Raw genomic sequence first — 20,591 nt, forward strand, 5'->3', positions numbered from 1 at the left:
GCCCACCCTGCCCCAGTTAGAGTGGGGTCATGTGACTAGTGCTGGCCAATGAAATGTGAGCATCGGCCACCAGCTTCTATTTCCAGGCTGAGCCAGGTAAGAGCAAATGGGACTCCTCCAGCTCCCTCTTTCTCTGCCCTGAAGGACCCCTCCTCACTCATCCTCCTTAGACAAACCCTCTAGCTGCAAGAAAGGCTGGCCATCTGACCCACATCAGACCCTGTGAGATACAAACTTGAGACTTGAAGTTTTATCTGTTGTAGCAAGTAGCCTTAGTACCCGGACTCATCATAGGATTGGTTTTCAGACATTTCACATTCTTAGAAGTAGATCTAAGATATAAATTCAGGGATATAGGGATACAAATACAAATTCAAGGAACACTGAGTTTCTGAAGAAAAATATCCCTATTAAAATACAAGAACAAACAACTCGTAACAGTTTGTGAGCTGGACAAAGGAACCTAAGGGACAGAAAGGGCCAGAATGTAAGGATGCACAGAACAGCTCATAAATTACTTTGTAACTTTCCAGTTCCCCATAAGTTTTGTGGAATGTAGCAAAACAGGAAAAAGTCCTGGATAGAAAAAGACCATTAATCTCGTGAGGCCAGGGGCCAATGTTTGATTGGACCATGACCCTGTGGCCACATCACTGGATTCATCACCTGACAGCCAGAGATGTTGATATAAAGTGAAACCTACATACCAGACCCCCTAACGGTGAAACACAATCTTGCCCGATAGTTTCCAACCCCTAAGGAAGTCCCGCCTCTTGGGTCATACATATTCTACCTAATCATGAACCCTAACAGTTGCCTGGTTGCCAGCTGGAGGAGTACCCTGCTCTTGAGATTGCCCGCCCCCCAGGTATGTGAACCTCCCCTTCACAATGAATCTCTGCTCTGTTTCTCAGATCTGACGTCCTTAAACTCTTTTCTGAACCTTCTTTTCTCCTCAGTCTCTGGAAAGGCCTCCTCAGACCCCCACATGATAACTGGTTATTGGTGTCACTTATTATCCGAGGCTCATTTCTCCATCTTGTATGAAGCCCTACTATGTGCAAGCACTCCTGAGCCCGGAAGTAGGAAGTGAGTGAATTCCTCCTCATACCTGTTAGAAAACAATGAGTATTCCTGAGCAGACCTGTCTAGGTGGTGAGAGTAAAATAATGATCCCTGCAGAATTGCCTCAAAGCCCTTGTTTCAGTAAATTAAAAGGAGTCATAGGTGCTGACGGGAAATGTAAGTATTAAAGACCATATTTTCTTTGGTCAGACTTAATTGGACAGATGTTCCATGAAATAAAATTCAATTAGGTTGTTAATTGATCTTTTACTTCATCAAATGAGCACAGACTAATCCAGGCACCTCCCAAGTGGGAGCAAGACCCCACCTCAGGACATACACAGACAAGCAAGAGTTCAATAAGCAAACAGACTCCCGGGCAAGCATTCATTCTCTCAAGTTATGTAATAAAAAAAAAAATCAAATCAGGATTAAGGAGTCATTGGACACCCACTAGGTTGGGAGGAAAAAAAAAAAAAACAGTTTATTGCACAACATCTGTACAAGTTTGCTTACCTAGCTGCCATAGTGAAGTGCCACAGACTGAATGGTTTGACTCCAGAAATGTGTCTCATGGTATGGAGGTCAGAAGTCCTAGATCAAGGTATTAGCAGGGTTGGTATCCTCTAGGCCTCCTCTCCCAGCTTCTGGGCATTTGCTGGTGGACTTTGGCCTATCTTGACCTGCAGGTTGCCGGGTTGCTCTCAACTAAAACACTCAGGGTCACTCCAGGGGAACTGGGCTGCAGGAAATAACCACACAAGAGACAGAGATACCTTTTTCTTTGCGGGGTGCTGTAACGGCTCCTCTGACCCTAAGAGTCTACAGAAAGAAAGAGAGAGCAAGCATGTGCTGACCCCTTTTATTGAGGAGAAGCTATTCAAATGAGGCAAGGGGTCAGGTTTCAGGGGGCTGAGTCCAGTTTCATGATGTCTGAAGTCAGCAGGTTGACTGACATCTAGGAAGGCCACACCCAAGGGCAGAGTAAGAGAAGGGGACTTCCATGGAACATTCTATCCCAAGCAGGGTAATATCACAAAGGAACAGGTGAGCGTAGCTCGACCCATGGGGCTAAAGGAAGGCACACCCATGCACGAGACACAGTCACTGGAATCCTAGAAGACCGGGGCTATCCAGCAGCATGGCCGCCAGATGCCACATCACTCAGCAGGGGAGTCAGACCCAGTCACGGGCTAGTTCAGCCTCCCACAGCAGGTGCTACACCAGATCTCTGCCTTTAGGTACACATGGTGTCTTCCCTGCTACTCACCTGTCTTTGTATCCAAATGTCCCTACATTATAAGGACAGATATTGGGTTGGGGACTACCTTCTGACCTCATCTTAACTGGCTCATCTGAAAAAACCCTATTTCTACATTGGGTTGTCGTCATGGGTCCTGGTGATCAGGACTCCAGCATATTTGGGAAAGACAATTCAATGCACCTTGAACCTGTTGTGTAGACCAAAGTGAGGCACTACTCTCTTCAGGGATGTGCCAAAGTCAATAGAAAAGACGTAATGCTGTAATTACAAACATTTTCCTGGACCACATCGTTTTAATTATATTTAAATACTTGTGTATTTTGTAGCCACCATTGACAGCCCCCCCTCACGCCTGCCCCCAAGTGTTCAATTTCTATTGCTGCCGTGAGAACTTTGATGAGCAAGTTTGAAAAGATCTGTCTTCGGGAATCATTCAACAGAAGCCTCTAGGTACACAGATGATTGTTGCTGTGTTAGTGCTATTCCCAAACTAGAAACAAAGTGCCATTTCGGCTAATATTTACTGAATATTTGCTTCTGTCTGTTGGGCATGGTACCGGCGGCTGGGGATGCAGTGGTGAGAATCATTCCCAGGGTCTGTTGGCAGAGACAGTGGTCCCAACTGGTGAATATTTTAATAAATTCTTTTCTTAACATGTTAGCATACCATGTGGGCATTAAGTAATTTAGAAAAATGTAAATACCATTTAAAATTCCTAAAGATTAAAATGGCATATTGTATGCTTAACTATTTGAAATATGCATGTTTGTTGACTTTGGTCCATTTTGCTATTGTCTGTATCCCTGGTTCTGAGAACAAGGCCTGGTATGTCCTGAGTACTTCATTAGAATTTGGTGAACTGGATTAATGTATTAAGGACTAGAAGGTTATATGCAAAATATTTTTTAAAAAGATATCATTGTTCTTGGGTCACAGACTCATGAATATGTTTCCTTCCAAAAAAAAATTTTTATAGTTATTATAGTTTGTGGAAAATAAGTTAATAAATTGAAAATGAGACTCCTAGATGCTTCTAGTCCACATAGGTCAATGGAATGAAAATCTTCAAGAAATTTTAAAAACTAGGATGCTAGGATGTCCCCAGGGCTGAGAGGTTGTCTGCCCTTGATGGTTCTTGGACTACGATTCTTCCTTCAGTTATCCCAGGACTAGAGGCCCTGGACAAAGGAGGCAACGATTCAGGGGTCTTGCAAAGAAAGTGACAGGGTGGCCAGACGTCCTCCCAGCCCCTCCCCTCCAACCCCCTAACGCTGCACTGGCTTCCTGCCTCCTTTATCTGTCTGCTCTTCCAGGAGAGCAATGAAGTGTGAGATCCCACTCTTGCCTGGCTTCTAGACAAGCTTAGAAAAATCTGTCTCTGTAAAGGGTTGGGATCTGCCCATCAGCTGAGACAGGAAGACGAAACTTCCACCTGTCCCAGCAGAAGGACACGTCCACACAGACAAAGCTCAAAATGAACGTTCAACATCCAAGGGGCCCTTCCCAGTCTGTCCAATGGCTCAGGGCAGAAGGCTGGTGGTCCTCCCTGACCCTCCCTCCCACCTGCCACAGAACACAGAGCCACTCTCCTGAGCCTCACAGATGCCACCTGAAAGTGGATGTCTCCACTTTCTCCCACTACAGCCCCCACCTGACTCCTAGTCCCCAGAAACTCACCTGGATTTCTGCAAAACTCCCAACTAGTCTCACCACTTCCACCCTTGCCTCTTGGATCCATTCTCTGCACAATAAACCAAAGAGATCTTTTTAAAAACACAACTCAGAACATGTCTCTCTCCTGCTTTGCGATATCACCTTCAGTGGCACCCATTTCCCTTAGGCTAAAATATAGANGGGCCTTTGCTCATGCTTTTCTTCCTCCTTGGAACATTCTTTTCCTCACTCTTTGCCTAATTAATAGCAATTCCTTCTTCAGCTCTCAGCTTAAAGTGATCTCCTTAGAAGGATCTATTTTAGAAATCCCTGCGATGCTCTCTACGTACTCAGTGCTGGTCTTTTATACACTTATCTAAGTGTATAAATGCCTTGTTTATCTGTGTGAATATTGGTTACTGGTTTAGTGTCTATCTTCCCCATTAGCCTCTAACCCCTATGAGGGTAAAGAGCGGGTCTGTTTTACTTACCACTCTGTCTACACCCAGGGCCTAGCAGGGATTCCAGCTCACGGTGAGTCCTTAACACATGGCTGTCAAATGAAGTGATTCAATGAACAAACCCAAATATCAGTTAAATCACAAGCAATATTTCTTGGTTATGCCCTTAATCTGTCGAACCCAAATTTATTCAAGAGTTACATGACAAAGGGTAACCAGAGAGCATAATTCTTTCACTGGCATGGAGGCTGCATCCCAACATCATCCTTCTTGGTTTGACAGATCATTTCTAGAGGTAGAAATATAGCAGGCAATCAGATAGAGCCCAGGGTGCCAGGCGAGGGTTTATCTTGGAAACATCATTAAATACTTTATAAATTAGGCAATTTCAGGCTTCGAGGGATAAAGACATCCTCAACTTGTCTCAGTTAATGGAAGTCTATCATTCAGGACTCTTAATGTTACAGGTGACGAAGGACCGAACTCGAGCTGCCTTAAACAACACAGAGGATTTATTGGCTTCATAAGTGAAAAGTCTAGAGACTTCACCTTTGGGTGAAGCGTGCTCCTGTGGCCCAAAAATGTCACCAGGGTCCCTGTTTCTCTGTCACCACCCATTGCTTGTCCTTAGGTTGTGGAATCACCACCAGTTTTGTTTCAGAGAAGCAAAAGGGCTACAGTGAGCCAGACCTCACATCTTCACACCCCCTGGGCCAGAGAAGAGAGTGGTCGGGTTCCAGAAGCTCCTGTAGTGACTTTCAAACCTGACCCATCAGCAAAAGCTCAGGACAGGCTGAATACCATTCCTTCCCTGCACCCCCACCGGCACAACTCAGGATTCCTGGCCTAAGAATACAACTCTTGAATTTCATTTTATATGGAAAACTCTAAGGGAGAAACCAGAATTGTCCCCTGATTCCACCATCCAGATGACACTTATTGAACTTTCCCAGTAAATGTAGTCAATGGTATAAAGTAAGAAAATCGAACAGTATCTAATAAAACGTAAGAACTTCTCTTTCTGTCCCTTTTTCCAAAGGTGTCACTGTTATCAGCTTCTTGTCTATTTTCTACTAAAATAAATGTGTGCATTTACCAAAATATATAGCGTCTCATTTTTTTTAAATTACGGGAGATGGATCACACTGTTTACACTGTGCTGGTTTCTGCTCTTCTCACTCCATAATCTAACTCAGAGGTGGCTTTATCTTGGCATCAGCAAATGGAAGCCCTCTTAAATCTTTGGAAAAGGTCTAAGAATGTTCCATCGTTTATTTAACCAGGTTTCTCTTGGCGGACATTTGGGTTGTTCTGCTACGCAAACAGTGGTGCCATGGGCATCCTTCTTTATCAACCTTGATGTCCCCTGTGGGGGGTCCTGGAGTCATCTCCTGGCAGTGGAATTGCTGGGTCAAAGGTCACTCTGGAGTCCATCGCTGCTTCTTGCCCGCCCATAGACCCTGATTAACACAGAGCAGTAGGAATTTAGCTGCTTTTCCACGGGCTTGAGTGGGAGGGGACATAAAGTTTCATGGAGAGAGACGGATTTGCAGCATGGAGCCTCTGGAGGAAAAGAACTGGTTCTTACTCAATGTGGCATCCCTTGCAGCGTCTAGACCAGCGACCTAGACTAGATAGATCCCGAATCAGTCCATCGAGAATGGGAGATTTGAGTGGAGTCTGAACAGACAGGACAAGGACCATCTCTTTCTTTTCTCTGTGTAAAGTAAGGCCTGCCACGAAGCAAGGGCTGGGGGGGGGGGNGGTTGTCACAGGACAGGAAGGTGGCCTATGTAGTGACAGAGGAAAGCACAAATGGAATGCCCCGGGTAAAGGAATGTGGATCTTGGTCTAGGGGGGCGGTGGACCTCTTTGTCAGTGTGCTAGGGAGACTTTCACGGTGACAGTTAAGCAGGGAGGATGAGAAATTGGGAAGAAATTCGAAAACAGCCAGACAAGGATCTGGTTAGGATTTGGACTAAGGTTGGAACACAAGAACACCCCAAGTCACCTGGTGGCTGATCTGCCATGAAAGGGGATGGGGGTGGGTGCAGACAGGCCTGAGTGATATAGGATTAGTACTTGAATGCTCAGTTTACCCGCTGCCCCATCATAGTTAGTCCTTATTTTATTAGGCAGTGCCTAGAACCTTCTTCCTCTTCTTTCTCTTCCTTTTCTTCCCAGGGCTTCAAAACTGCTAAGCGCACACACTATCACTGAGCTACACTAGTGGCCACAGTAAGGTCTTTGTAACCCCTCCCCAGTCTCACGCTTTGCCTTCTCCAAGCATCTAGGATGCCAAAAGAAAACAGGCAAGAAGACAACAGACCAAGAGATAATTGTGCAAGCAGGAGCCAGGCTCTGGGCCTGGGCACTGAGCCAAGAAGGATCTGCAAAGAGATGAGACCCACTGGGCACAGAGAGGCCCACTGGGAGCCAAGTCTCCCTAGAGCGCAGAGGGAGACTGGAGCCACAGCCTAAAAGGCCCCCAACACTAGCTGACAGGGGACTCATCTCTACAAGGAAACGGGCAGAGCCTGGAATATTTTGAGCAAGAGAATAAAGCTGATCTCCCTCTCTGGGTACGTTTTGGATGGGGAGGGACAGCCCAAAGGTAGGGAGATCCATCATTCAGGAAACTGTGTCACTGAAGGGGCAGGAACCCCTAAGGACTGAGAGAGGGTGGTGGCATCGGGAAGGGGAGGAGTTTGACTGGACCAGGAGGATGGTCAGTGCTGGCTTGGTGGCACTGTGGCCTCTTCTCTGTTCCTGACACTTGCCAACCCTCTCCACAGCAACCCCTGAGGTGTGACCAGTGGGGACTGAGGGGAGCAAAGGCGAAGGGGCCCTTCCTGCCGGCTCTTCCCCTCCTGTTTCTCAGCACCCCTCACAGGGCTGACGAGAAGGTCTACAGGCCTCAACCTCAGGACTCAATCTCAGTAGAAGGTTCAGAGCCATGTAGTTTTCCACTGGAGACCCAAGCATTAGTACTTCTGTGGTGGCATTCAATGACAGTGTCTGCCAGGGAGGGAGCCCCAGTTGTACTCAGATCTGTGTCACTTAATGGACCAGAGGCCCATGCAGGCCAAGAAGGTGACTCTGCCCAACTTGCTTATTTGACTTACCTAAACTCACCAGAACTGATGGAAACTCCAGGAGTCTTAGAAATGTGTCCAAATTAGGACTTTCTGCTTTCCCTTCTCCTAAAAGTTAACTCTTCAGAACTCAGTATTCTTAAAAAGATTGGCTCCTTATCATGAATAAAAGCAGCAACTTTCCTGAGATGCTAGTTCTCATTTTAAAATAATAATTAAAAAAAAAAAAAACCTGAGCCCAGGACAGTGTCTCATGCCTATAATCCCAGCAACTCAGGAGGCTGAGGCAGAAGGATCACAAGTTCAAGATCAACTTAGTGAGACCCTGTCTCAAAATAAAATAAAAAGGGCTGGGCATGTTGCTCCGTGGTAGAGCACTTGCCTAGCATGTGTGAGGTCCTGGGTTGAATCCCCAGTAACACACACACACACACACACACACACAACACTCACACACTCAGGTAATATGCAGCATATTCAAGAGTACCTGATAACATTTGTACTATTATGAATTCAATAATATTATTTGATTAAGAAGCTCACCACCCAATTTAAGACTAGGAATCTTAACAATAAAACCTATATCTATGGGTTACACATCCATGAATTCAACTAATCAATCGTGCATATCAAAAATATTTTTTTAAATTGTCCGTACTGAACATGTGCAGACTTTATCCACCTGTCATTATTCCCTAAACAACACAGGATAACATGGCATTTACATTACATTAGATATTATAAGTAATCCAGAGATGCTTTAACGTCTATGGGAGGATGTGAGTAGGTTATAAGCAAATACGACAGCTTTTTATTTAAGATACCTGAGCATCCACAGAATTTGGTATCTGCAGGGGTCGAATCCAGCAGCCCACAGGGCCGATGGTACCACTGAAGGTACCTGGGCCCAGTCCTCTTTTGGTGTGGGTGTAATTTCTACATGGGTCCTTTCTCCTCCATTTGATTCTAGTCTTTCTGAGGCATAGGAATAGCTTCAAATTCCAATTCCACAGCACCTGATCTGGAGTCCTCCCCACAACATTAAGTACACAGCTAAAACATGATAAGAATGAGAACTTAATGATGAATAGCAGATCACTCAGGATTTCAAAACCAGTAAGTAAAATTATTAAATGTGGTTTTAATCATGACGACTCATGCACTTTGGGTATAATTAGCCTTTTCTTCTTACTCATATTTTAATTAGGAAACAAATATGCAAATATATGCTAATAGTACAGCCAAGCAAATTATCCATTGCATTTGAGGAAGCACTCAGGCAAATTTTTTAAATGGGATCATAGTTCTACAAAGAGTCCCAGAAATGGACTTAGAAAAATGGGCAGAGGCCTCTAAATGCACAGTGGAGTTGGCTCCAGACCCAGCCTTTTGGAAAGCTTGCATGAATGTGTTGCTGAGAGTTTCTGAGGGAAACAAATGTTTTCCCCTCAGTTCCTGCTGGACTGAGATCAGAGCCTGTATCCCAGGGTCTGTGTGTGTGCTAAAGCTCTCAAGGATGTAGACTAAGCCAGAAGAGCTCCATTGCCAGGCTCTCCCAAAAGACAGGAAAGTGTTGGCTACTGTCCAGCCTTCCTGATCACGTTGCCTCCACATACTCCATGTTCCATGTGGCCCAGTCTCAGACCAGTGCTGCGGCAAAAACCCTCAAAATGACTGTCTATATTTTTATATATACATCTCTTAAACACTGTGACAGAGACACAGGGCTCACGGCAATACTTCTTTAAATCTCCTTCCCTTTTTCCCCATCTAGTTCCCTTGTACTCCAGCAACTCTGTCCTAAAATCATCCCAAAGGACCCCTGGCCAGCCACAGCTGAGCAAGCAGAGAAGCACCCTAAACACGGCGGCCCCTTCCCAGTGGACAGGACGGGGAAGGCCAGTCAGCTGAGATGCAAAGCTCTCTGACAGGCAGGGAGGGAAGCCTGGAGACACTCATACACAGCTCATTTTCATTCCCTTCCCTGTCGCCTTCCATGCCAGCGTGAGCCTCTGGGCCTCTGCGACAGAGAGACGGCACACCTGCAGAGGGAATCCCAGCCACAGAATCCCAGGCTGCACAGGCCCGCTCTGCCTTGGAATGTGGCATGTGTAAATGGCTGTGGGGCTTCCTGTCCTCAGCTCCAGTGATGAAATCTTCCTGTCACCAGAGGTGTAAAGAATCATCAGATCTCAGCGAACAGCAAGGTCATAAACCCAAGCATCACCAGCAGATGCTGCTTTTAGGAAATCTGAGACATACCCACTCCTTTGCTGGCACAGGGCCCTAATCAGGTTCTCTTCAGCCTGTGGCTACTCCACGGTCCCCCCTACTGCTGCCGTCTCCTACTTGGTGCCCTTCTCCCCTCCCACGGTGCCCTTTTATAGAACCATTGTCTGTAGAGCCACCGAAAGAGGCTCAGAGTAATCCCTTGGATATCTCTTTTTATTAATTGCTTTAATTATTTACTATCATTGATTTAATTTTTTGGGAGCTGGTGACTGAACCCAGGTTCACACATATGCGGAGCATGAGCCTACCACTAAGCCACACCCCGGCCCCCGTGGATTCCTCTTTCTAAATGCACAGGCTGGCTACCCATCCAGTCTTGCCTTCTGCTGTTACTCCACCCACTGTCCAGCTCCTGGCCTGTGCCAGGGTGTCCCCTGTCCATTTTAAGAGCTACAGTAGAAAAAGGCAGCTTCAAGTGGAACAGGAAGGTGGCCAGAGCTAGGAATGAACTTCCTCCTTCACACCAGAGAAGCTGATCTTACCCAGATTGTTATTTCCTCAAAGACAAACTGCTCCAGCCCGGTTTCCCATATTGATCTAATCAACAGTCCAAACACAATTTCAGGACTGTCAAAACAAGATCCGCAGACAATTAGCATAAGTCAAGGCAACCCACCCCCACATGCCATCTCTCCCCAATGTCTCGTCAAGATTTCAGCAAAAGCCGGTTCCCCCTCTTGTTGCAGGCTGTGATATCACCAGAGACAGGTTGTAGAACTGGGAACCCCTGACACGAGGCTGGAAGCTATAATTACCCGGGGTATAATTTGGTTGCTAAATGGATTGTTTACAAAGGTGTGCATGATGCAATCACAGGCCTGGCAGAGCCGGAAACAAGGCAGGTGGGGAGGAGACAGTCAGGCATTAACATCCCCCCTCCCTCCAGGCTCCCACTTGCCAATCGAGAGGCTGCTGCCACCACCGCCACTGCAGACTCTGACCTTGCTGAGTCACCTGGGGCCTCGTGACGTTTGGGAACTACCTGGCCTTCCTCCCTCAGGTTTCATCTGGTAATAACTGCAGCAGGAGCAGGGTCACCTGGGCACAGAGCAAGAGGTGGAGTTCTGCCGTCACAGGCACCCCCCAGGGCCAGCCTGAAAGGAAAATGAGCCCAGAGGAAGTCCCCAAGATCCCACAGGCCAGGCAGGTGCCTCCTGGGGGGTCCTCACAAAGGGATCAGACCTGGAGCATGAACTACTTCATATCCCCATCCCTAAGGAATTTAAGTAATGAAATTGAGACTTTCCCATTGAAGTTATAGGGAACATCAGTGAGAGGGAGAATAGACACAGATTTTGCCTGAGATGTCAAAAAGACTTCTCGAGCTGGGCATGGTGGCACACGCCTGTAATCCCAGCAGCTTGGGAGCCTGAGGCAGGAGGATCATGAGTTCAAAGCCAGCCTCAGCAACAGCAAGGCACTAAGCAACTCAGTGAGACCCTGTCTCTAAATAAAATACCAAATAGAGCTGGGGATGTGGCTCAGTGGTCAAGTGTCCCTGAGTTCAATCCCCAGTACCCACCCACCCATCCCCAAAATAAAAAGACTTCTCAAAATCACAGAAATGATTTGAAATCCCCTATGGACAAGGTTTGGGCCCATTTGGAACCTGCAAAAAAGCTACAGACCCAAAATGTGAATCATGGGTCAACTGTAAAAAGCCTGGGAGGTCACGTCACATCTCAGATCAAACGTGCCTTGGTAATAAAATGCTATTTTAAGACAAAATAAATGGAAAACTCTAACATAACCTACATGTGTTTATGTCAAAAGAACTTAAGAAATTACAAATGAAAGAATTTACCAGGACATAATTATTCTGTGCTAAGAATCAAACTTTTGGAAAGGAGTGGAAAAATTAAAGAGGGCCTGAGGACAGGGGACACAAGGCAGTCACATGCGGCTCAACCCCAGTGACCCATTCTGAGAACGTGTCATTGGGCAACATTGTTGTTGTGACACACATTAAGACTGCGAGCCATCACTAGGTGAGAGGTCTGCTTGGGCTCCATCCTAACGTCGTGGGACCACGGTCGCACACGCCATCTCTCACTGACTGAACACCTGCACAGGTACTGCTACTGCCACAGGGATGGAAGATGGGACAATGAAGGAAGAGTAAAACATTCTAAATTATCCACTCTACACTAAAAGAGGTGAGAGAGGGTTCCATCCTGATGGTACACTCAGTTTTCTTGGAATTCTAGGTAAAGCAGTGCTGATTTCCATCTGATACTGGGTCATCAGAGATTTCGTTAATAAAGCACTGAGATAACATGGGCGGGAGTTTCATGTGCTAAATGGTCCCGTCCTCCCCATCACAAACCAACAAAAAGGCCGGCGGCTGCACAATCAGGAACCCACTTTCCCCTCTCTGCAGCAACCACGCTTAAATATTCGTGACACCCACCAAGACGGGCTCCAACGCCATCCTCCCAGAGCTCATGCAGATGGGTGCTACAGTGAAGGAAGTCCTCAGAGGATGGATGACACATCTGCAGCAAATTCCACTCAACTCCCGGGATTCAAGGATGGAGAGGACACTTTTGCATCCTGGCAGGAAGGTGGACTATGATCTGCAGGACCTTCACCCCAAGGAGCCAGAGGAGGCGCCTGTTCCGAAGCCCTCTTTGCTCAGGCTGCCCCCCATCTTCCCAGACTACAGGAACACCACAGGGCCAGGGATGCGGCCATCTCATCCCACCATCTGCCGACTTGTTCCACATGACCACATGACCGTCGGCTGACTCTGAGCTTGGAGGCTAAAACCTTCCAGCCTGCTCCCTGCTGAGATAACAGCTTGAGTCTAGCATTCAAGTTTGGCCCAGCCTCTGAACTGTTACTCCAAAGCATCGGGGACCCAGTCTCAAGCTGCCACTGGGACAGATGAGACCCAAAGGCTGCCCCCTGCCACCAGCAAGGTTCCTGCTGAATGTGGCTGCAAATGGCAATTGGACTTGTGCAGCTTTGACTGGTGGAGGGGCGGGGAGTCACCCAAAACAAGAAGGAGGGGCAACATCAGTTTAGTACATTTCAGAAATAATCAAAGACACATGCTTTGCATATTACTTGGTATAATCCTGTCTGCACCCACATTGTGGGGGAGCGGTCCTATCATTGGCTGCACTTAAGAGCTGAGGAAACTGAGACACAGACAGGTCCCACGGAGCTCGAAAGGGCCTGGGGTTCTACTGCAGGCAGTCTGGCCTCAGAGTCCACGTCCTGGACCGTGGTGTGTGCTGGCACTCCCGTCCTTTCTAAGGTGCTTGAGCATCCATCCATTCATAAATCTATCCATTCATGAAAAAAATCAACATAAGTGAATAAAAGCATTGATCAAGTTCCTAACCTGTGGCATTCATTGTGTCAATAACTATGTTTTTATATGAAATTAATATTTTAATGTATCTTGTTTTATAGTGGTTATTATATTTGTTGCTCACAACCAGCAAGGTAGATATTAATGTTCCCATTTTAGAAGGAAACGGAGGCTCAAAAAGGCTAAGTTAGGAACGCCAGTTTGATTGGACAGTGAATCCATGGAAGGCTTCCAGGAAAGAGCCAGTGTCTCCAAGGGCTGGCTGGAGGGAGGCCTGGACAGGTGAACAAACCAACCAGGGGCAGCAGAGCAGAAAGCTGCTTCAAGGGGTGAGGGCAGAAGGTGATGTCATAGCAAGCTCATGAGAGGTCCCAGAAGGGCTGCTAAGAGGAGCAGGGCCCCAGAGGGACTTGCCACCACCAGCAGGAGGGGACCACAGGCACAGACATCACTTTTCTCTCCTCCATCCAATGGCTGAGCCCGGCTGGAAAGCCAGAAGTCAAGAGAGTGGGAGACAGAGACCAGACCAGTTCACAAAGAACAGAACAGTCTCTGAGGCCCTGAGAGTGGAGAAAGTTCTCAAATAAATAGGAGGAGGGAACACTGGAGACCAGCCAACACAAATGGTAAAATGTGAAGCTGCAACTTGGAATCACAGGATAATCTGTCTTTTACCATTGAACAAAGAACATGGTGTGAGCACCTGGTGTTGAAATAGAAGCCCTGTGACTTCAGACCTAGCAGACTAGGGACAGTTCAGGAGAACATTATCTAGCCATGTGTATGTCATCTATTGCCCTGCCCTTGCTTCATCCAGCAACATGGAGGGAGGAGCTATAGCTGTGTAATCTAGAGTCCCCCAACCACCCCACAATAGCCTAGGAGAATAAATGAATGAGAATCCAGGAGAGAAATATCCTAGCAACATCCTGATACTTACAACTCCAACCCCAGAACTTAAATTAAGGTGAAGCTCTATAGTACATGGCCTGGGGAATTGCACATAATGAGAACTGCACTTTGCAAACACTTTTTCACCTCCTCTACGGATGCCCCCTTTTCTCCTAACATTATGCTCTAACACTCAATTGATATGGTCCCCTGCATAAGACAGCCAATGTATTCAGCAGAGACATGAATCTGTATTCGCCACTGTGGAAGGAGTGTCTGTACCCAGGAGGCTCACAGTCCTGTGGGAACAAGGGGAGGACGAGATTTGAAAGTGTCATCTCAAAGAGAACACAGAAGATGCCTAACATTTCTGATAGAGAAAAAGAGCTCCTGATAATAATATCTATTACAGTCTGGTTCAATTATGATCCCTAGATTACAGACTGCTCATTAAAACACATGGCGCGCGAGTGCACACGCAAATCTGACTTTTTCACTAGAATCAGAGCAGTAGGTTTCTTTTTGATTGAAAAAAATTCAACTTTTAGAATGATGCATTCTTCATTCAAACCAAATCAAGAGCCTGAACCGAGTGAGCCTGCGGACATTTTGTCTCCTCCTCGCCTCTAACCCAGGCGCCACCTAGTGTCCTAAATCCTGAACTACACTCACCCGCCCTCTTAAGCTTTTTCTTGCAAAGATCTGGTTCATAGAGAATCACAAGACTTGATAGGAGAAAAAAAATTGGCCTCTGTGATAGACATTTTTCAAAAGTGGTTGAGCAATAGACTTCTCATTTATTGGATTTCATACATAATTTTTCTTGAGCCAAACCAAAGACTCATGACTCTTAAAAACAACGAATAGGGAATGTACAGAGTGTTTGAACATTTTTCTCACGGATGTCTATTTTTAAGGAAGATGTTTTTGTGCACGCATAAAAAAATAACCAATTTGCATATGAAAGTGCACATTTTGCAGGGTGTGCCATCACGCAACTAAAACCTATTTGGGTTATATATGTGTCCCTATATATGTGTCCATATGGCTTCTATTTCAAATGTGTCCCTCATTCCCCCCAACAAAATCCATGGGTAAAGTCCTGAATCGTTAAATCCTGAATCCATTTGGAAACCGGGTCTTTAAAGAGGTAAATCAAGTTAAAATCAGGCCTTTAGGGTGGACGCTTATCCAATTATGACTGTGTTCTTGGGGAAATGTGACAGCACCATGCATGCCCAGAGGAAAGACCATATGAGGACACGAGAGAGAAGGTAGACATCTTCAAGCCAAGGAGAGAGACCTTGGGAGAAATCAACCCTGCAGACACCTTGAACTTGGACTTCCAGTCTCTGGAACTGTGAGAAAGTACATTTCTGTTGTTTAAGCCACTCAGTCTATGGTATTTTGTTATGGCGATCCTAGTAAATTAATATAGCTCCTAACCCCACCCTCACCCCAAGCTAGGCAAATGCTAAGACACTGGAGGAAATACTGATCATGTTGATGCTAACAGTGCCCAAAGCAAGCTCTGTGTCCCTGTTTTGTACACCTCTTGACCCTGGAGTGTAGGGCAATGGATTTGGGACCACTCTTTGCCACCTTCTCACTCCCATCTGTTAGAAGCTGTTTTTCCTTCAGTCTATCCTTGGAACTGGTTTCCTGGAAGGAGGTGTGGGGCGGATCAGGACCCTTCCAGAGTTGGAGTTGGATGCCCCATCTGCCTGTGGCCAAGACTAGGTAGGTCAGCTAGCAAGTTACCATGCACCCCTGAGCCCTAATTTTGTCCTCCCTTAAAAGAGAATCATGGGATTGGCAGGAAAATGAAATGTGCTCATTGTGTGGGGGACCCAGCACAGCATCTGGCATGTAGTAACTGCCCAGTAAATTTCCACCAGCCTCTCCTTACTGAGAAAGTGGACATCAGAACTCCCAAACTTCCTCCAGAGAAAATGTTCAGAACTCCGACCTTCCTCATAGCTTCAAAGTAGAGGGGAGGAGGCTGTTTGGGGCTGTAGCCATTTAAACAGCCCCATCTCCTGGAGCCACAATCCACGGATAAAAGCAAAGTTTACAAAATTGCTTTCCAGTGATCTTTGATCTAAAAATCTCAATGTTTAAGTTATATCCCTTTTCAAAGACAGGGGCTCCTGGCTGGGAATTTGGAAACATTTTAAAAGGGAAAGAGAGGAGTGAAGTGCGGGGACAGACAGGGAAAATGGAAGGAGAGACAGAGAGAGGGAGAAAGAAGGGGGGGAGGGGTCTGGGAGGGGGATGGGGTGGGGACAGGGCTGCAGGATGGACACGGAAGGGCATCTGGCGCGAGGCGGCTGGACTCCTCAGAACCGCAGCGCCGACTCAGCCACTTCCAAGATCAATGCTAGGCAGGGCCATTTCCTCCGCCGGCGCAGGAACGGGCCGGGCCATTAGTGACTCGGTGACCCCGCTCACCCGCAGCGTCACCGCCCGCGCGCTCACAGCCCGGCGCCGCGCTGTCCATCATCCGCCCGTCGGGGGCCGGGCCGTCAGTCGCCTGTCGCCCGGCTGAGCTCCAGGCCTGGGGAGAGACCGATGCCTCCCTGCGGGCCCGAGTCACCTCGCAGCGCCTCAAACACGCGCGGGACTTTCCTGCGCGGCTGTCTCATCCGCCTGCAGCTGGCACGGAGCTAGGTCGTCCCCCAAGACAGCAACCAGGGCTCCCCCTGCTGGACGCCAGTTCCCTAACGCGTCCCAGGTGATTTTTTGGGCTTTCCTGATCAGTGGTCTAGGGGCGGTTTCCCTTGGAGACCTCAGAGATCTTGGCAACAGCGAGATTCACGCAGGGTAAGGCGTGAAAGAGCGGAGATGCCAGAGAAAGGCAGAATGGTAAGGACAGAGAAGGCCGTGCCACCACGTGTCGTGAACCGAGTATCAACGGAATGCTCCTCATTGCATTTGTGCTCATCTTCAGGGCAAATATAACACTATTGGTTCTCTTTCCTGGAATTTCATACATTTTGGCAAGGAACCAATGAGTTACAGGTGCAAGTCGTTTTCTTAAATATATTGAATATGTAACATCCATCTTCACAAAGGATTTGGATAGAAACAAGGAATGAATGATGTAGGATCAAAGAATGAAAGTTCAGTTAAAGTACCATAGAACATAGTTTGAGTAAGTTTAAAAGTTTTCATAGATGGCACCTTTTGACTATGTTTATATCTGGTTTGCAAGGGGAGAAAGAAGCTTTCTTCCTTCTCTCCTACAAGGGCACTAATTTCATTCATGAGGGCTCTGTCAAGACTTCACTTTCTAATACCACTATCTTGGTGATTAGGGTTTTATTTTGTTTTGGCTTGGGGGATTGAACCCAGGGGCATTTAACCACTGAGCCACATCCCCAGCCCATTTTTGTATTTTATTTAGAGACAGGGTCTGACTGAATTGCTTAGGGCTTTGCTAAACTGCTTTGGCTGGCTTTCAACTTGAGATCCTCCTGCCTCAGCCTCCTGAATCAGGTGATTTAGGTTTTAACACTGATTTAAAGGAAACTATTCCAACCATGGTATAGACCAACCTTGTGTTTTACTTCCTTACTAAAATGTGAAAATGCCTGGGAATTTCAATCATCAATGAAAGTTAGCCCCTGTGACATGGACCCTCTCCTATATCCTCTGCACCTGGACATCTGTGCTGTTGATTGAAATCTCACAGAAGGTGAAGCAACCATGAGCATTCGAATGATTCTGAATAGCACAGCAAAAAGAAAGAAGATGAGAAAATACGTGTCAGTTTCTTACTTTGTAAAGTAAATTTACAGGTAGTTCTATTTTAGATCAAATCAGCAAGGTTGGGATGTGTCCCTCTGGGCTTTGGGGTCTTCAAACCTGGGAAAATTATCCAGAGAAGCTAAGGCAGGTGGGGTCTCCTGGGAGGCCCAAGGCTGAGCCCACCTTAGAGGAACTCCCATCCTCAGGGTTTGGCAACATGAAGATCCCTCTCCAACATCTCCCAGAAGGCCCCCTTTTGAAATTTCCATCACCCAGCTGTCAAAGCAAGGGCCATCCTTCTACTTCGAGGTGGTCACGTCTCATGTGAGTGACTGGCACTCCTGGAGTCAGGGCCTAGTTGGGAGAAAGGCAGTGCCGGGGCCCTGAGCTTAAAATGGATCTAAGGAGCAAAGATGCCCCAGAAGCACAGGTGCAGAATGATCTTCTTGGTTGAAAAACAGCATGACACCATGCTTTAGTGTTTGTGCTCAGCCTTTTAATTCAAGTCATTAAGTGCTTATTCACTGTTTAGCAAATATTAAACACCTGTTTTGGCCAAACGTTTATAGAGAAGCAATGAGAGTCCTGACATCTTTGTTTATGTGAAGATATGATGAAACTGTAGTGGTTCTCAGTGTTGGTTCCCAGGCCAACAGTCTCAGCACCATTCAGAAACTCACAAGAATGTGAATTCTTAGGTCTCTCCCTAGACTGCCAACCCAGAAACTCGGCAGCAAGGACCCACAGTCTGCTCTAACAAGCCCTCCGGGTGATGCTGATGTACCCTGAAGTTTGAGACCCACTGTCCTATCTCCAGTCTTCTTGTAGTGTCAGATGCTCAACGAGTTCCAAAAGTCAGAGTAGATTCAAAATCAAGGTATTTAAAATAGGGTTTGGAATATGGGGAATAAAATTTGATCTGAAATCATTACTCCCAACTCCAGGACATAGATAAGCAGGGATCCCATGAGGAGAGAGGATGGAACGGGAAGAAAACTGACTGAATGGATCTGGAGAGAGGTTTCTGGATGATGTGCCCCAGGGCTCTGCTTTCAGTCTGGCCTGCTAAATATCTCAATCATTGACAAAGCTAACCAAGTGCTTACAAAATTTTAATTTCCAGATTAATTAGTTGGCAGAAATGTTTGATTGATGGCTCTAAGAGGCTATGGACAGAATTGGAACAGCAGTTTAAAGCTAACTGATATTCATTTAGTATAACATCCCATAGTCAGGACCAAATGAAGATCAGCCTTGATGCTAGATAATTAGAGTCAGAGAATACACTCACTATAAAAGTCAATGTCCACCAGAAAGTTAAGGAGATACCAGGTGCTCTTAAAGAAGGTGTGGCCTTTAAAGGGGAGTATGAGAAACAGAAAAAATGTCCCCCAAGATATCCAGACCTTAATACCCAGAACCTGTGAATTGTCTGGGCTCAGAACACACCACCCCCAAATGTGGAATCTTGTAATCTGAGAAAACAGCAGAAGCATAAAAGTCACTCTCTGACCTTCCCCCAAGAGCTGATCATATGGAATTTCCAAACTGCCTTTCTAGAAAGTAGGTCATAGACGCTCTCATGACAGGCACCTGTCTTGTACCTGGAGGTTGAAGAAGAATCTGCAGACAGCCCTGGCCGGCTTTCTCCTCTCACATTAGCACCTTTGGTCCTTACTTTTTATCCAGTCATATTTTACCTTCTTCATCAAAACAACATAAAAACAAAGTTTTTCCTGGATCTTTGGGTCACTTTGGAAGATTCTCAGGTCATGCGAACTTTGGTTAAATGAAAACTTTTTTCTCATCAATCTGTCTTTGTTATAGGGGGATTTATTGGCCACGTCCCTTGTGGTGGGTGAGAAAAAAGTATTGCCTCCCCTAAAGAATATTACCTTATATGGAAAAGCAGTGTGTGGGGTGGGGAAGGGCACATATGTAATTGAATGAAGGTTCTTGAGAAGGAGAGGTTATCCTGCCATATCCAGGTGGATCGTAAACACAGTCACATGCATTCTTATAAGAAGGAGGCAGAGCCAGGCACGGTGGCACTCACCTGTAATCCCAGTGATTAGGGAGGCTGAGGCAGGAGGATTGTGAGTTCAAAGCCAGCCTCAGCAAAGGCAAAGTGCTAAGCAACTCAATGAGATCCTGTTTCTAAATCAAATACAAAATGGGGCTGGGGGATGTGGCTCAGTAGTTGAGTGCCCTGGAGTTCAATCCCTGGTATTCCCCCCACCAAAAAATAAAAGAGAGGCAGAGGATGATTTGACCTCCTGCAAAAGAGGAGGTAAAGCCAGGGGCAGTGGTGGATGTCTGTAGTTCCAGAAAGTCAGTAGGCTGAGGCAGAATTGCAAGTTAGAGCCTAGACAAATTAGTGAGACCCTGTCTGAATATTTTTTAAAAAATTATATATATATATATATGGCATGGGATGTAGCAGTAGTAGCAGTAGTAGAGTACACCTGGGTTCAATCCCTAGAATGAAAGACAGACAGAGAAGGTAAGGGACGTGAAGATGGAACAGAGAGATTTGAAGATGCTACCCTTAAAGATCAGAGTGATTCAGCTCCAGCCAAGGTATGTCAGCAGCTACCAGACGCTGGAAGAGGCAAGGAATGGATTCTCCCCTAAAGTCTATGGAGAAGCTTTAGACACTTTGGTTTTGGCCCCAAGTGTTAGCTCTCAATTACTATAACAAACACCTGATACAATCAATCTAAAAAAGAGGAGAGTTTACTTTAGTTCAGTTTTGGCAGTTCCAGCCCATGAATGATTGACACTATTGCTTTTGGTCTAT

At 46.3% G+C, this 20,591-nt stretch overlaps 1 long non-coding RNA gene across 3 annotated transcripts; it reads right to left on the minus strand.

Annotated features, from left to right (window-relative positions):
* Positions 1-2,004: 2,004 nt before the first annotated feature.
* Positions 2,005-16,713, minus strand: LOC125616104. Of its 3 annotated transcripts, none has more exons than XR_007346731.1 (4): positions 16,493-16,713; positions 4,475-4,536; positions 4,008-4,071; positions 2,005-2,926 (listed from the first exon to the last, which is right to left on the minus strand). It is a non-coding gene; the product is annotated as an uncharacterized LOC125616104 (long non-coding RNA). The 3 variants fall into 3 exon arrangements; XR_007346732.1 differs by lacking the exon at positions 16,493-16,713 and adding an exon at positions 10,773-10,977; XR_007346733.1 differs by lacking the exon at positions 16,493-16,713 and adding an exon at positions 10,448-10,562.
* Between the last annotated feature and the right edge of the window lie 3,878 nt (positions 16,714-20,591).

The sequence above is a fragment of the Marmota marmota genome, unplaced genomic scaffold, assembly GCF_001458135.2.
Source record: "Marmota marmota marmota unplaced genomic scaffold, marMar, whole genome shotgun sequence".
NCBI classification, from domain to species: Eukaryota; Metazoa; Chordata; class Mammalia; order Rodentia; family Sciuridae; genus Marmota; species Marmota marmota.